The sequence below is a fragment of the Panthera pardus genome, unplaced genomic scaffold (genome assembly GCF_024362965.1).
Source record: "Panthera pardus isolate Hobbes unplaced genomic scaffold, ASM2436296v1 HiC_scaffold_17, whole genome shotgun sequence".
Lineage (NCBI taxonomy): Eukaryota > Metazoa > Chordata > Mammalia > Carnivora > Felidae > Panthera > Panthera pardus.
In genome coordinates, this window is record NW_026526732.1 from 61398101 (window position 1) to 61413602 (window position 15502).

Consider the following 15502-nt stretch of genomic DNA (forward strand, 5'->3'; position numbering starts at 1 on the left):
AATCACTGCCCAAGGGGCCTAAGTTCCTAAGACCACATCACATGGGGTATTAGTTTTCAACATATGAATTTAGCCAGGGAGGAATACAAACATTTAAACTATAGCACGTTCTTCATAGAGGCTTATGCCTTATTTATCACAATAAGGGTTTCTCAAGCTATCTCAGGTATCTATTCATAGATTACTACTACAGAAGAACAATCTTATTCTTATATGTATTTGTTTTCTAATCTAATTTTGAAAAATATCTTAACTGGATGATAGGAAAATACTCTGTTCCTCCTTCCATTTATTATCTACAGATCCTAGGTCAGTTAGACAATCCAGATCTGGTCAAACAGCACTACAGATGCTGATGGAGAGGGGGAAACCAGCCTGGACTACACCCTCTGGAGGCATGTTTTAGGTAAGACTCAGTTCTTGGCCCTGTTCAACTAAGAAGTTTATCCCTTAACTGGATAAAACTATAAGATCAATATGGATCAAAATTGTTGAATAACTTCAAGCAAGGAAAGAAATGTAAGATTTCAGAATCAGAATCTAAAAAGGGCTAGTGAGATGAAATGATGACCTCTAACACTGAGACTGGATGGTGGTGGTAAATTCAAGGTTCTGAACCTGGATCCCAAGCTTCAACTACTCAAGGGCAGGGCAGGGGTCATGGGGTTTGTAAATGCTCACTCATCTGACTTTGCTCTTTTATACTTACCCGGCTTCCTTGTACTTAGGTTTGCTAGTGACTGATTCTGACAGTGGAATGTGAGTGGAAGTGACATATGTCACTTCTAAAATAAAGAAGCTAAAGATCAGGTGTGCCTTTCCCCACATTCCTTTCCTCCCTTCTGCAGCAGGATGATGCCAGTAGACCAAGAAATGACAAGTTGGAGGAGCCACTAGATGAAAGCAGCATATTTCCTTAGTCACCTCTTTGAAGTGAGCAGCTCAAGTCTCCCTGGAATAGGATGTGAGGAAGAATATACCTTGATTCTGTTAAGCTATTGAGATCGTGGGGTGGTTTGTTTACATGTGAAATGCAGTTAAGGATTTTAGTTGGCAGTAACTTTATATGAATCAACTAGAAGGATGCTTCTTATTCTTAACTTCTCAGTAGCACTTGACCACCAGCCCCTCCCTCTTAATGGAGATACTGATTTCCTCTGGAAATCTCAGCACTTTCTAGGTTTTGTTCCTACCTTGCTAGCTGCTCCTTTCTCTTTCTTTGCCTTTTCTTCTCAAAGGCTATTAATTATGGTGAGTTTCTCTAGGTTCAGTGTTCTGTCCTTCCCTCTTTTTATTTGATGTTCTTCCATATGGATTCAATTACCATCTATATGCAGAAGACTCACAAATTTATTTCACCATCTGAGGACACTCTTCTGAGCTCCAGACACACATAATCAAACTTTCTACTTGATATTTCTTCATGGACTGTTCAATGACTCTTCTTACAAAACTGTACTCATAATCTTTCCTCCCAAATCTGGCCTTCTTCCAGTGTTTCCCACCTCAGTGAATAGCACACCACTTCTCCAGTCACACCAGACAAAAGCTGTACATCCATGAATCCCTCACCTTTATCTAACCCTTCCCTTCCCCATTTTATACGATCCATTATCAAGTTCTACCAATTTTCCTTCTAAATACTTCTCAATTCCATTATCCTCTTGCTAGCTACACCAAGCCACCTTGCCACTATCTGTTACCGAAGTTCCTGCAATAGACTTTTCACTGACCCACGTGCATATACTCTGGTGTCTTCTCAATCCACTCTTCATGGTAATCTTTTAAAAATTAAAATTTCACCTCCCTCCTGTTTAAAACTCCTCACGGTTTCCCATTTGTTGTATTAGGCTGAAGGTAGAACAGGGCCTTGAAGATCCTGAGTGACCTGGCACCCCCTACTTTCTGGCTGACCTCACTTCCTACAGCCTTCCTCTTTCTTTGCTCCATTTGTGTTGGACTTCTTTCCATACCTCATACCTTCACAAGGGTTTTTCCTACCCATTCCCACTGCATATGCTTGTCTCCGAGACAATTTTCTGTCTTCTCATCACCCTATTAGCTCTATCCTTCTTTCAGCATCCTGCTCAAGAGAAGTCTCTTTGAGCTCCCTGATTAGCTCAAATCCTCCAACTACAGGTTTTCATAAGACTGTATACCTTTTCTTAGGACTTATCACAGATGCAATAGTACATTTATTTGTCAGATTATTTGTTCTTCTCTGTATCCTTCACTAGATTATAAGCTCTATGAAAGTAGTGGCCATGATTTTTTTTGCTCATTTTTATCTCCAGCACCTAATACAGTGCCAGATATAGATTATACTCTCAGTATTTGCCAAAGGAAGAAAGGAAGGAAAGAAGGTAGAAAGGAAAGATGCAAAAAAAAGAATAAATGAAAGAAAAAAGAAAGAAGACAGTTGCTTTCTTCTCTGTAGTTGCCAATTTGCACCTGGAGAATTGGGTTAGGTTGTGAGTACCATAGTTTGAGACAAAAACAAACTAGAATATATTCAGAAGAGAGAAACCAAAAAAGTAAGGGAAGGCCAAGTTGGGAATCAGCACCAGATAGATAATTGGAGGTGTTTGGTTTTTTTTTTACAATTTCTTATAATCAAGGGATTCTATTTTAAAGAAAAATATGATGTACTATTTTATGATGTGAAACAATTTACATCATTTCTCTTTTGCAAATAAAGGAATTTAAAAGAAAAACACCTTCAGATTTATAAATAACCTTCAAAATCTATTACTGGGCAAAAATACATGCAAAAATTCTGCAATGTCTCCATGCACACATACTGATTGACACTTTTGTCCCCTTTTCCAGCTTCCTATTTCTATACTAATATAATGGAATTATCTGCTTCAATAAATCTCGTCAGTAGTCTCCTGTGAACATCTACAGTTTAATTCAGGAGGGATAGTTTATAATAATTATCAAAACCATTGTTTTATGTTAGGTAGAATTACTGCCTGATTGCTTCTGAGTTTGATTTTTTGACTTTTAATAATATTGCATATTAATATGAAAGTTATAGTCATGTAGTCCTTAATTTTTTAAAAAAATATATAAATACACATGCACATGGTAGCAAAGTTAAAATTAATAACCAGGTTAGCTACCAACTTGGACACTGATAAAAGTGAACCAACCAAATTATAGAACCATCTGCGATGGTCATTTATTGGGAATTTCCAAGTTACTAAAAGTTGTTGATATTTATCACAAAATACATTATATGCAAAACATATTTTGCAGTTTTTTCACTTGTATTTCTTTTTTTATAATTCAGAATTTCACAACGCCAAATATATCCCTTTCACCACTTCAAAGCCTTTGAACTGCATACCAGAGGACCTTTTTTTATTTGTTTGTTTCACCACCAGTAAAAATAGAGGAAGAATCAAATGACTTGATTCTGGATTAAGGAAGGATCTTATCTGAATCAAAGGAAGGATATATACTCTGCAGCACTTAGCTCACAGCAGAATATCAAACTGGATCACCTCAGTCAGTCACCAAGGGCTTCATCAGTGACTATGTTAAGGGAGCAGGAACAAGACTGCGTTCCACATGGCCAATCACATTGGCAGGAGAGTGGGGCCCCCACCGTATGTGGGGAAGAGGTCTGGATTCAAGCATTGCTCACAAGAACATGGTTGAGGAACAACTCAGAAGTCACATGGGACTGGCCTCCAGCTTCAGATCTCCAAATAGGTAAAGGTCAAGGATAAGGCAAGTGGAAGAACTGGATTTCAGCCACTGGCAAAATCTTATGGGATTGTTTTAGAACAGAGTCCAGATCAGCTGCACTCCTGAATGGATCAGAGTCAGAAGGAGCCAGCACCATAGAGTCAAGAGCAAAATTGCTTCAAATAAGCCTTAAGTAAATGGAAGGAATTTTGAATCTCCCCAGGTAGTGGGCAGAGAAGAATGTGAAAATAAAATGATCGCATTGAGCTATGAAAGTCATATGTGAATCAGAAAGTTAATGATTTAAAAAAAACACTTTTGTGTCAGTTACATTCATGTATCTTATGAAAGTATTCTAAAGAAATGAACCTTGACAATAAAAAATTGTATGACTAACAGACTCAGATCCTCTCTTCATCATTCTTGCACAAATCTGGCCATTGGCAGCATCTATGGAATGAAGAACAAGGAATGAAGATTTAAGGTTGCAAAAAAAAAAGCCTGAAATCCCTTTTAAGAAATATTTTTTAAATGTACTTGGCCATCTTATCAGAATAAATACATTTATAAACATTGTTACCAGGTAGCAAGAGGTGATCCTGTCCAATGTTTGCAGAGATTTTAGGGTTGGCAAATATAGTGTAAAATTTGCAAAGATACTGGGCTAGGAGTATGTTTACATTGGATAAGTGAAAAAGCCCAGCTAATGCAGTGAGCTTCATTAATGTCGACAGTCAATTTGAAAACTATAGGCCCCAAAGTTCACTCTGCTTATCAAAACTTTTGGGTCAAAATTATTAGGAAAAAATATTTCAACTCACACCTCTCTTGGTTTTTAAGGGAAGGGGTGTTAAGTTTATGAAATATCAAATATTTGTTACTTGAAAAGATTAAAAGAAATTCCACTTAAAAATGCTTGCTGGCAACATATTCTATGATTGTTTTTAAAAATCCATTAATGAGGTGTGTGTGTTGGTTAGGGGGTGTTTAACAGCCTTAGACCTTGTAAGCTTGAAGTAGTCACATATAACTTACAGTAATTCTTGGAAGTAACACATGTAATTCAACCCTGAATCTAAACCTCTAATCATTTAGTTTTGACAACTTCTGTTTAGCGTGTTCTGCCAACAACATATTAATTAGATGTGACCCAATGGTTCCAGGTCATTGCAGGAAAGCAAACAAAGCTTCAGAGATTACATGCTAAAACCCAACCATCTTCTTGGCTGCTTTGTGAAATGAAGGGAGTGAAAATCTAAAGTAATTCTCATAAAGACCAGCAACATGAGGACAAAGAAGAGACCAGGGACGCATGGATTACTATGATTATATGTCTCTATGAATTGTTTACGTTGCCTGCATAAACCTATTCAGAGTGGTCTTCACACACTCCCCACACAATCTGCTGAGTTTCTAAGGAAAACATAGAAGACTAAATAAACAACTTTGATTCTGCAAAACAGTTGGTATAGAAAGAACACTTACTGTGGTGGTCATTGAGTAATGTATAAAATTGTCAAATCAACATGTTATACACCTGAAACTAATATGATGTTGTATGTCAATGATATTTCAATTTCAGAAAATCCAACCATTTATCTGGGCATATTTAAGTGTTCTAAATATGAAACAGTATTAGTTTGCTAGGCTGTCGTAACAAAGCACCACAGATTGGGTTGCTCAACCAACAGCAATTTATTATTTTTTTTAAGTTCACTGCTAAGTAATGGAAGCGAGTGTGGAAAACATGTGTGCACCACAACAAGGAATGTAACTTAGTCACTTAGAGGAAAATTATTACATCGTCTGTCCCAGTCATATTGGTATTTCATTGGTATTTCAAAGTAGTTATTCCCCCAAAAGATTAATATCAAAATGATACTTCTCATCTTTATTATTATTATTATGGCAATAAGGGTCACTGGTGAAAATCAGTATTGATCAACAACATTGATTTGAATTAAACTTCTTGCAGCAAAAATCTTGGCAGTAGAAAAAAAGGGAAGTGATAGCAACAGGATTTCTATGATTGTAACGTTAATGATTAAAAATAAAAACACTAATGGAAAATAAATATCTATAGTATATTTTGGTTTTTTGTTCCTAGATCGTTACAGTAAGAGGTATCCTGACCTTTTAAGCAATTTTCCTGTCAGAAACACTAATTTCTTTCTATATTCAGTGCTGGGCAGGGATATAGATGCTTTTGCTTTTCCCAGCATGTGGTATTGACTTTGGAGCAAAACTTAAATGGAACCCAGATGTTTCTGCCCTTAGCCCCAACTCTTGCCTCCAGGCCTGCGGTCTCCGGGTTTCCTTAGGCCAACCCTGATTCATAACTCAGCACCTTTTGGAATTCCTGGAAAAGAATCTACCCACTCAAAAGTATTATTGAGATATATAGACTTTATTGAAACCTCTGAGGGAATGGTTTGCTTTTCAAACTCCGTAACAAGCAACTAAAAAATTAATACAAAATCTTCTTCTAAGCTCTTAGACACCCTCCCCCGCTTCTAACCATCCTGGCTGAATTTTCTGACCTCCTTCTGGAAACTCTGACAATTTCAGATTACTCCCCCATCTCCTGTGCAGTGCCATTCAACTCTTCCCGCATCTTCCATGCCAAACGTGGTACACTTAAACGCAGCATGGCATTTAGGCAAAGGGCCCTCCAGGTAACAAGACACACTTGCTTTATAAGGCAATTTATTGACCCATTAGGATCTCATCTTTCATACTAAGAAGTTCATCCAAGTGGTTTTTTTCCCCTATAAATATAAAATGTTCTCCCTAAGAAAAATTCTGTAGAATAAAAATTTCTCCATTTTTCTTAATAAAAGTCACTTTCCCTGATTCAGAAATTCCAATAGCCTATAACGACACCATAAGAAATAACAAGGAATGTGACAATCCACAAACATATCTATCAACTCCCTAGAGATCTCTCTCCTAGAATAAATTCTAAAAAATTCTAATTTCAAAGTATAAATTTCCACATATGTTTTGGTCTATCTAGAAGATCTGGTGTTAAACAGATATCTTTGTTTTGAAAATGACCTTTGATCACCCAACATCATTTCCCCATTCTACTCCCCAAGATTACATATATTTTTTAGAAGAAAAGCCTCAGAAAATTGTATATCTCATAAGTTCATGTCAATAGGATCCAAAATTTTTAAAGAAGCAGATTCATCTAGTAAAATAACTTACTCAAAGATCCTCTTTTCTTGTAATAAACCATAGCAAAGAGAATTTGGACTTGCAAATGTGTGTGTTATGGCATAACTAAGATATAATTAACAAAATGAAATAAGCATTAGAATATGAATCTAAGAAGGGCCTTGGTGGAGTGATGAGGAGTGGGGGTAAGGGTAGCATGGAGTGGGTGGAAATTACACCTGTTTGATTTTCCACTTGTGTGCTGTGACACCATGTGAACTTAGCATCAGAGCTTCAGGTCTGACTCTGGCTCCCTCTATAACATTAGTGAATTATGTCATCTTTTGAGTTCCAATTTTCTCATCTGTCAAAGAGGGCTAACAAATCCTACCTCATAGCATTATTGTGAACATTAATTATATGAGTATTTTACACATGGGAAGACATTAAGGCAATGCAATTGGAATTTCATAGATGCAGAAAGTGAGCCTCTTCTTCCTATGCTCAACTTGGGGTGCCTCTTTGTGAGCCCCCCAGATCATCTGTGCTTAACACTCAACAAGCTTCCATGGAGATTGTTTTGATCCAATATTTTGTCTAAAATTTGCTAGGTTAGCTCCGGGGCCACATTCTGACTTTCACGGGCCCAGGCACTTTTGCCCTTGTGGGCTCCTTCCTCCATAAAAGCATATTCAAAATTATGTTTTCTGAATGTGTTGGCATAAAGATGAACACAACCTGGGCTTGATCTATTTTTATATACTTATTATTATAATACTCATTTTTCTTCTGATTTTTTTAAAGGAGTGAAAACATTTTTGTGGGCCTCTAAAAGTATCTTGGGCCCTGGGCACTCTACCTACTGAGCCTACTGGATAAGTCAGCCCCAGTTAGCTTCTTGCCCCTCTTGGAGGCTCCAACTTTTCATTTGTGGTACTTTTTCTCAAGTTTTTAAGGAAAAGTCTCAACCCCCTCTGTTCTCTTACTCTTTGCTGTACACATTAATTTTCTCTAATCTCTCTTCATAGACTCAAACCTCTTATCCTTTTATCATCTGGTTGATTTCCTTGGGTGCCTTTGAATTCTAGCCAAGGTATTGATGTTTCTCTTTGGTTAAGTGTAAAACTGTATATGATATCCTATGCCACCTGATGTAGGCCATATTGAACAAAATGATTTATTTCCTCTCAGACATGTGAAACTCTACTTTTTGAACTTTTCTAAGTGCATTTGGGCTTTCTTATTTTTATTTGTTTTTAGTAGCTGTCAAGGCATATTTAATTTCTTCTGAACTCTTACCCTCAGATTTTACTGCTTCCCAAATGTCATTGTTTCATTTGTTCCTTTTTATACTTCATACACAGAATATTCTCAAATCAAAACTAATAATAAATCAAACACTTAGCCATGGAGATTCGGCATACCATCACCTGTCTCCAAAGTGTAGCCATTAAAAGAAAGGGGCAACCTCAGCGACCCAGGTTTTAAGAGTGTTTACAACAGAATGGCACATGAAATATGACACAATTCACCTTTCTTTGCTACATGGTGATCACTTAAAACATTCACTTTACATTTATCTAAAAGTCATTTATACTAGTTTTTGCTTTATATTAATTTAAGTAGTTTAAATTTTTATTTTATTTCTGGTTTCAAAATTCTAGATGCTTAAAAAATGGTTTCTCTGTTTTCTCTACAGTTTTACTAATGAGTATTGAATTAACATAATTCATTTTTAATTATACTGTGTTGTATTCTAAGAAAAGAGTTAAGATCTATAAAGATGCATGCAATATGGTATCACAAAATAAATTTGAAATAAATTAAGAAACAAAAGTAAGGAAATAAGTTAGAAAAAGAAATAAGGAAAATAGAAAAGGAAATAAGTCAGAAATGTATGATAATATATGCTTTGAGTGCACACACTCTTGCTGGAAACTGGCCACAGATTTGACTTGAAGCACAGTTTTTGAATACTAGGGTAAGGCAAACAATGTATGTCTCAATTCTTCCACCCAAAAACTGATAAAAAATATTTACTAGATACTTACTTGGGATGAATAAAAATAGTATCAAATAATTTTTATTTGATCACATGGCTATGACTCCTTTAAAGGGAAGACAAAATGTTATATCATAAAGTTTACCTCTGTTCCATCCCCCTTAAGCTTCCCATCTGCCGCTTCTGATTTCTCAGTAACACAAGGAAAATTGTCAATTATCTACAGCCGGAAATTCTCATCTGCTTTTTAAAAATCATCAGGGCTGTCAAGCTGTGCACTGCCAAACTAAGGGATGCTCTTCACAGGCTATATGTTAGAAATTAGAAAACAAAAATATAAAGACTATACAAAAGAGTATAAGATGCATCTTAATTACACAGAGACAATATCTGTTAACACTTTGTTCATCTTTTATTTTTTTAAGGACAGCTTCCTACAAGGGGAATTCTTGCATCAAAAGATATGCTTGTTTATGGGGCACCTGGGTAGCTCAGTCAGTTAAGCATCTGACTCTTGATTTTGGCTCAGGTCATGATCACATGATGGTAAGACCCAGCCCCACGTCAGGCTCTGTGCTGAGTGTGGAGCCTGCTTGGGCTTCTCTCCCTCTCACTCTCTCTCTGCCCCTTCCCTGCTCCCCTGATCGTGCGTGTTTTCTCTCTCCTTCTCTGTCTCTTTCTCTCTCAAAATAAATAAATAAACATTTTTAAAAAAGATGTGCTTGTTTTTAAAACAAAATTTGTCAAATCAGCCCTCAATCTGTAGTATATGAGGATGGTCATTTCAGTATATCCTTGCTAAATTTGTGGTTCAAGTGTTTCCTTTATTAACATGAAGATAATATTATCTAACAATAACCCTATTAGCTCATAGGGTTACTGTAAATAATAAATGAGTTAGCAATACATAAAATACTTAGAGCAATATTATGCACATTTTTTCCATTATTTACAAATTTCATAGGTAAAATTGGTTTCTCATTTTTTTCATAGTTATTAGGGATATATGGAATATATTTTCATATATTTATTGGACATTTTTTCTTTCATTAATTGTCTATTCAGATCTTTAGCACCACTTTCTAATGGTTGCTTGATTATTTTATGCCTTCTTTGTATATTGAGGATATTAATTGTGTACCTGACATAAATGTTTCAAATATTTCTCTCAGTTCCTGGTTTTTTACCTTTAGTTTTATGTTTCTTTACAAATATGTTCTTTACAAATTTTCCTCTTTTTATATAGAATTTAGGACCTATATTAATCCAGTATGACCTCATCTTAATTTGACTGTATCTGCCAAGACTTTATTTCCAAATACAGTCACATTCACAGGTTTCTGTGAACATGAATTTTGGCAGAACAGTATTCAACCCATTACATGAAGTAATTTTGTATCCCAAGATCACAAAAATATTCACCTATATTTTGTATGTATGTATGTATGTATTTTTACATTATTCTTTAATCTATCTGAATTTCCATTGTTTTCTGATGTAATTAATGTTAATCATTTAGGCTGGGTACATTATCTTGAAACTTTTTTCAAGTGGTAATGGAAAGGTAAAATATCAAATGTACCATTTAAATAAAAACTTAGAAGTTTCACACACACACACACACACACACACACACACACACACACACACAGTGAGAGAGACAGAGACAGAGAAGTAAGAAAAAATTAAGAGGACAATTTGATGACCCAGAACAAGCCAAAGAAATACCAGGCTTACCCATTGCAAAATAAATGTTCATCCCTCTTGGAAATCTTAGTATTCATCCTAAATCTTAGATTTACATAGTTTTATGAGGATGAACTCACACCGTGATTTATCAGGGGGTGCTCAGCTGAACAGAAGACATTCGTAGTACAAGATGCCTTTCAGTATTTCTTTGTTTTCTATGACATCACATGTTTGCTTTCATGTCACACTTTCCCTCAGATCTGGCTTTCAGATGCATGAACGCTCCACCTAGTGCACTGGCTTCATTCATTTCCATGTTGTCCCTCCTCATCCTGGAGCAGATGTCCTGGCAGAACTCTGCTTGTTCCCCATATACTTTCCTGTAAGTCACATTGGATTCTTCAGTGATCTTCAATTATACCAGCGTTTAATGGGATCCTCCTTGGATTGTCTTGCTGTCTGTGTTATGTTACAGTTTGCAATGCCTTGTGCTTTGGTTCTCCCTAACAGTAAAGAATATATATATTTTAGTCTCTGAGACTAAAATCCTCTCTATCCTGCCTGAAATGCCTGTGAGTAGACTGGTATGCTAATTTATCACACACCGGTTATTTTTTTCTTGAAAACTGTATACTTCTACTGAAGATTTTAGGTGGTTGTATATCCTATTAAAAAGATTGTATTCAAGGGGTGCCTGGGTGGCTCAGTCGGTTAACCGTCCGACCTAGGCTCAGGTCATGATCGTGGGTTGGAGCCCCCCATCGGGCTCTGTGATGACAGCTCAGACACTGGAACCTGCTTTGGATTCTGTGTCTCTCTCTCTTTCTGCCCCTCCCCTGCTCACACTTTGTCTCTCTCTCTCTCTCTCTCTCTCTCTCTCAAAAATACATAAACATTTAAAAAAAAAAAAGGATTGTATTGAAGAAATTGCATCCACTGCAGTAATTTCTGGGTTGTATAGCTTCCAATTAACATAAGATTTAAGTTGTTCTTCAAATTGATGCATACATTGAATATTAATCTACCTAACAGCAAAATTGGAAGAAATTATTTTTCAGTCAGTTACTAAATACACCCTAGTGAAAATACTCCTTTTGGATCTAGACTTCTGGGTTCTGGGAAGAAATAGAAGCTAAATCAATAGGCTAATATTAAGTTACATAAATATTAAAACAATACAAGAAAAACCATTTTTTGGCAGAATGAATCACCTTATCAATAACTTTTATCTTATAAAGCTTAGTTTAGAAAGTAAATGGCTAAGTACTATTAGGACACATGGACATTAGAACTCTTTGGGTGTTCATTATTTCATATATGAATATATCTAAACATTGTTATATTTAGACACAAAATTTGCAGATGTATGCCAGGCCCCATTCTCAACTGCTTCTGCAAGACCACCAGCAAAATTGTTTCTACATATAGATATTACCATAAGCTCTCTGGGCTCCCCTGGGTTTTTCTACATCATTGTCATCATCAATACCCAGTCACTGGAGATCAACTAGGTGCTTTCCTTGGAAACAAGCTTTTACTCTACCACAGTTATGGATGCTGACAGAGGACTTTGGTTCTGGGTGAGACAATCTATCCTAAATAGAATATTTAGTCTAGAGATTTTAACAAATTTCTAAAGGTTTTGTTCTGTAACCAGATTGCTGTGAAGGCCTGGTTATCATTATGACCCATCCATTCTATTTATCCAACAAATAATTATTTAATGTCTACAATGTGCCAGGCCCTGTTCCAAGTATTAATGCACTAAACAGAAAATAATTCCCTGCTCCTATAGAATGTACTATATGGTAGATCCTCTTTAACCAAAACTGCAAGTTCCATAATCTCTTAAGACGAATGTTCCAAAAAGGATGTTGGAACACCAGAAATAAACAGACTTTTTATTGAGATCTGATAAGAATAACATTTTTTGATACAAGAATAAATAGGAGATCTTAATCGTGTAGGTATGAGTTGTGAGAAGGAAGAGGGCCCATATCAGTATTTTAATAACAGTGGAAAAAAACTATATGAGGTCAGGTGTTACTGTCATCGGGGTGAAATGGCTGTATAGAATATATGTTGGGTCAAAGAAGGGTGTTGGCCAGTTGGACCCCCTCTATAGTCATTGGAGGAGTATGTTCATTAATGGGGCGGGGGAGGTTCCAAGCAGCAATGCAAGACACAAATCAGCTGGTTTGGGGTTACACATTTTTGGAATTCTAGGTTATGGGTAAGAACAGCACCAACCCAAATGCTGTGCTCATTTGGTCCTTCCTTGAGTCTTTTTGTCCAACAGTGGAATGCTCAATGACAGGAGAAAGCCTCTTCATAAACAATAATGATTTGTGTCTGATGTCAGCTGCGAAGCCATCTAGAAACAATCCCTTACCATCGCCCTGCTCAACTGAACAGCTGCCATTTCCCTGGCCTAGCTTGTACCCTTGTAGATCTGGGCAACACAAACAATGGTCCTGCACCTGCTGCCAGGCCTGCCAGAATGACGGTGGTGCCATCGTTCAAGCCAGGAGGAACATGACCATAAAACACAGACACGCGCCCTTGCTAGCTCAGCTGTTCTCCTCCCTGGTGCTCTCTCCTGCCAGACCAACAACGGGTCCAGTTTGCCTCACAACTGTGGCATGGACACAGAGGCATCACGGGAAGCAGACCTTCTGGAGAGACAAAAAATAAATCCGGTCAAGTCCAATTTAGCTTCATTAACTTCCCGTGGGAGAAAAAATGTAACTTGAGTGTTAGACAGGGTCACACGTGAGACTCCCTATTCCAAATGCCGGTTCTCTTTGTTTTCTTCTTATACTTTCATCTGTCGTTTCCCTTTGTCAGCAGGATTGGGCTGAGATATAGTCTTATTTACTGGACCCAGGGAAGGGAGATAGGGCTTTTACGATTGCTATCTCCTCCTTGACTCTCTCCTCCCTGGTGATTTTCTTGACATCCAGGCTGCAATCACCACTCCTCCTGTGATGACTCCACCAAACTATAACTTCAGTTTAGATCCTGGACATTTGGTGCTGGAAGCAACCATTGAAATTATCCTAACTCCCAAATTTTATAGATGAGAAAACTGGGGGGCACCTGGGGGGCTCAGTCAGTGAAGCAGCTGACTTTTGATATCGGCTCAGGTCATGATCTCACAGCCCGAGATTGAGCCCCGTGTCAGGGGCTCTGTGCTGGGCGTGGAGCCTGCTTAAGATTCTCTCTCTCTCTCTCTCTCTCTCTCTCTCTCTCTCTCCCTCCCCTGCTCGTGCTTGCATGCTATTTTTCTCACAAAAATAAACACTTAAAAATTTTTTTAAACATGAGAAAACTGAAGCTCTGACATGTTAAGTGACCTTCCAAGCTTACACAAAGAAGGGGCTAGTAAAAACCAGATTACCACCTGGACCCCTGACTCCCAATTTAGTGCTCTCTCCATCCTACCCTGTTGTCTGTGGTATCTCTCACAACAGCTCATCCCCTCCCCTTATTTTGATTTCTGTTGCCACTTCTGTGTTCCAAGTGGTCATTAATTTTTACATGCCTCTGTAATAGTTTTCTGGCTGATATCCTACCTGCATTCTCAAATCCGTTCTAAGATAAACAGTGCAGATTACATCTTTAGAATCTTTAAAAGAGCTGGGTTTTTTTGTGATTATTCTAACTCAAAAACCTTTAATGGTTTCTTATTGCCTCAAATTAGGTCTAAAGTGGATTCAACCCACTGTATCTGCCTACCTCCAGTTCCCTGTTCTTGCAATGATGCTCATGCTTTTCTATTTACTGCTCCTTCTAGTTGGAAAGACCACCCCACATCTCTGCCTGTCAATATCTCCCCAGCCTTCAAAACTCAAATCAACTGTCACCAACTCCATCTATTATTCCTCACATTGACTGTGCTTTCCCATGACACTTAATTTTCTCTCTCACATGGCATCCAAGTCCACAGTGTAGTTACTGGTGTATGTATTTTATCCCTTCAAGTAGACTTCAGATTTTTCCATGCCTGAGATTCTCTCCTATACAGTTGTATACTTGCCTCCCCCCACCCCCAACAGCACTTGATACACTTAAATATGGTGGAGCCTCAATTGAATGTCATACTATTTGAGCAAAATGTGACAACAATATAGTTTCTTAGCTTAGAAAGTTCATTTTGACTTTGTAATCTGCACTCGTAGCTGCACTGTATCTTGGAATTAGGAACCAAGGCTTAAGAAAAAGGGATTTTTTTTTTCCTTTGTGTCTTATTTTTAAAAATTTTTCAGCAGGCAGTATCTTTTTAAAAAATGTTTCATGTGGGTGCTTGGCTGGCTCACTCGGTTGAGTGTCCGACTCCACCTCAAGTCATGATCTCACGGTTCATGAGTTCGGGCCCCACGTCGGGCTTGCTGCCGTCAGTGCAAAGCCTGCTTTGGATCTTCTGTCTCCCCCTCTCTCTGCCCCTCCCCTGCTTGCATTATCTCTCTCAAAAATAAATAAATATTAAAAGATAAAAAATAAATAAGTAAAAATGTTTTAATTGCAGTAAAATACACAATAAAACAAAATAACATAAATGTACTATCTTGACCATTTTTAAGCGTAGTATTAAATACATTTGTATTGTTGTGTTACCGTCATCACCATCAATCTCCAGAACTCTTCATTTTGCAAAACTGAAACTCTACCCGTTAAACAGTAACTCTCCAGTCCCCTGTTCCTTCAGGCCATGAAAACAACCATCCCACTTGCTGTCTCGGTGAATTTGTCTACTCTAGGTACTTCATGTAAATGAAATCATACATTATTTGTCTTTTTGTGATTGGCTAATTTCACTTAGCATAACGTTTTCAAGTTTCATTCGTCTTGTAGCATGTGTCAGAATTCCTTCCTTTTTAAGGCTGAATAATATTGTTTTTTTAATTTTATATTTTTAAGTAGGCTCCATGCCCAGTGTGGAGCCCAATGTAGGGA

At 37.3% G+C, this 15502-nt stretch overlaps 1 long non-coding RNA gene across 1 annotated transcript; it reads left to right on the forward strand.

Moving 5' to 3' along the window:
* The first annotated feature begins 301 nt into the window (after nt 1-301).
* Nucleotides 302-3668, forward strand: LOC109263287 (uncharacterized). Its single transcript, XR_002078137.2, has 3 exons — nt 302-406; nt 2830-2879; nt 3296-3668. It is a non-coding gene; the product is annotated as an uncharacterized LOC109263287 (long non-coding RNA).
* Nucleotides 3669-15502: the final 11834 nt, after the last annotated feature.